The 1,942-nt window shown below is 29.6% G+C and overlaps 1 non-coding gene across 1 annotated transcript; it reads left to right on the top strand.

Annotated features, from left to right (window-relative positions):
- Positions 1 to 222: 222 nt before the first annotated feature.
- Positions 223 to 330, top strand: LOC148564379 (small nucleolar RNA R71). Its single transcript, XR_015884470.1, has one exon. It is a non-coding gene; the product is annotated as a small nucleolar RNA R71 (small nucleolar RNA).
- Positions 331 to 1,942: the final 1,612 nt, after the last annotated feature.

Here is a 1,942-nt window from a genome sequence, read left to right as displayed (position 1 = left end):
AGTATCAATTTCAAGAACTCCCTTCCTCTGAGGCGTTCCATTACTCACAGGATTCCTTTCAGAAGTGTACATGAACTGGTTATTTGCAACCATGTCAATGAGTTCTTAAGCTTCTGCAAGCGTTTTCTTTAGGTGAATGGATCCACCAGCAGAATGGTCTAATGATATCTTAGATAATTCAGACAGACCATCATAGAATATATCCAGGATGGTCCATTCTGAAAGCATGTCAGAAGGACACTTTTTGGTTAGTTACTTGTATCTCTCCCAAGCTTCATAGAGGGATTTACCTTCTTTCTGTTTGAAGGTTTGAACATCCACTCTAAGCTTGCTAAGCTTTTGAGGAGGAAAGAACTTGGCTAAGAAAGCCGTGACCAGCTTATCCCAAGAGTTCAGGCTATCTTTAGGTTGAAAGTCCAACCATATTCTAGCTCTGTCTCTTACAGCAAATGGGAAAAGCATAAGCCTGTAGACCTCGGGATCAACCCCATTGGTCTTAACAGTATCACAGATTTACAAGAATTTAGTTAAGAACTGAAAAGGATCTTCTGATGGAAGTTCATGAAACTTGCAATTCTGTTACATCAGAGAAACAAATTGAGGCTTTAGCTCAAAATTGTTTGCTCCAATGGCAGGGATTGAGATGCTTCTTCCATGCAAGTTGGAATTTGGTGCAGTAAAGTCACCAAGCATCTTCTTTGCATCTCCACCATTGTTATTATTTTCGGCCATGTCTCCTTCTTTTTCAAAAATTTCTGTCAGATTTTCTCCAGAGAGTTGTGTTTTGGCTTCCCTTAGCTTCCTCTCCAGAGTCCTTTCAGGTTCAGGATCAGCTTCAACAAGAATGTTCTTATCCTTGTTCCTGCTCATATGAAAAAGAAGAGAACATAAAAGAAAATATGGAATCCTCTATGTCACAGTATAAAGATTCCTTATATGAGTATAAGAAGAGAAGGATGGAAGAAAGAAAAGATAAGAATTCGAACACATAAGAGAAGAGTTGGTTCGAATTTTTGAGTAGATGAGAAGTGTTAGTAAATAATTAAATAATTAGAAGGAGATGAGAGAGGGAAGAATTCGAAAATTAAATAAAATAAAATAAAAATATTTTTTGTTTTTAATTTAAAATTAAAGTTAAAATTCGAAAATTAAAAAAGACAAAAATTAAAAAAATTTAAAACAATTAGTTAATTAAAAAGAAATTTTGAAAAAGAGGTTAGTGATTTTCGAAAATTAGAGGGAGAATTAGTTAGGTAGTTTTGAAAAAGATATGATTGAAATAGAAAACTTTTAAAATCAAACAAAAAGTTAAGTGGTTAACTGAAAAAGATTTGAAAATCAAATTTGAAAAGATAAAAAGTTAGAAAAGATTTTAAAATTAAGTTTTGAAAAAGATGTGATTGACATTTATTTTGAAAAAGATTTGAAAAAGAAATTAAAAAATTTGACTTTTTAAAATTGAAGTTGGTTACTTGACTAACAAGAAACAAAAAGATATGATTTTGAAATTTAAAGATTGAACCTTTCTTACTAGGCAAGTAACAAACTTAAAATTTTTGAATCAATCACATTAATTGTTAGCATTAATTTTGAAAATATGAAATGAAAATAAGAAAAGATTTTAAAAATCAATTTGAAATTTTCGAAAATATGAATGAAAAATGAAAAGGATTTGGTTTTTGAAAAAGTTTTGAAAAGATAGGATTTTTAAATTGAAAATTTGACTTGACTTATAAGAAACAACTAGATTTTTAAAACTTTTGACTAAATCAAACCAAATTTTCGAAAATTATGAGTGAAATAAGGGAAACATATTTTTTTGATTTTTGAATTTTTAATGAAGAAAGAGAAAAGATATCATTTTGTTGTTTTTCTATCTTTTTTTTTCATTAAACAACAAAAATGAAATAAAACATAAAAATTATGAATCAAAACAACTAAT

This window comes from Arachis ipaensis, chromosome B5, assembly GCF_059453495.1.
Source record: "Arachis ipaensis isolate K30076 ecotype BB chromosome B5, ASM5945349v1, whole genome shotgun sequence".
Classification (NCBI taxonomy): domain Eukaryota; kingdom Viridiplantae; phylum Streptophyta; class Magnoliopsida; order Fabales; family Fabaceae; genus Arachis; species Arachis ipaensis.
The sequence above is the reverse complement of the archived record's forward strand: the minus strand, read 5'-3'. Positions and strand labels throughout refer to the sequence as shown.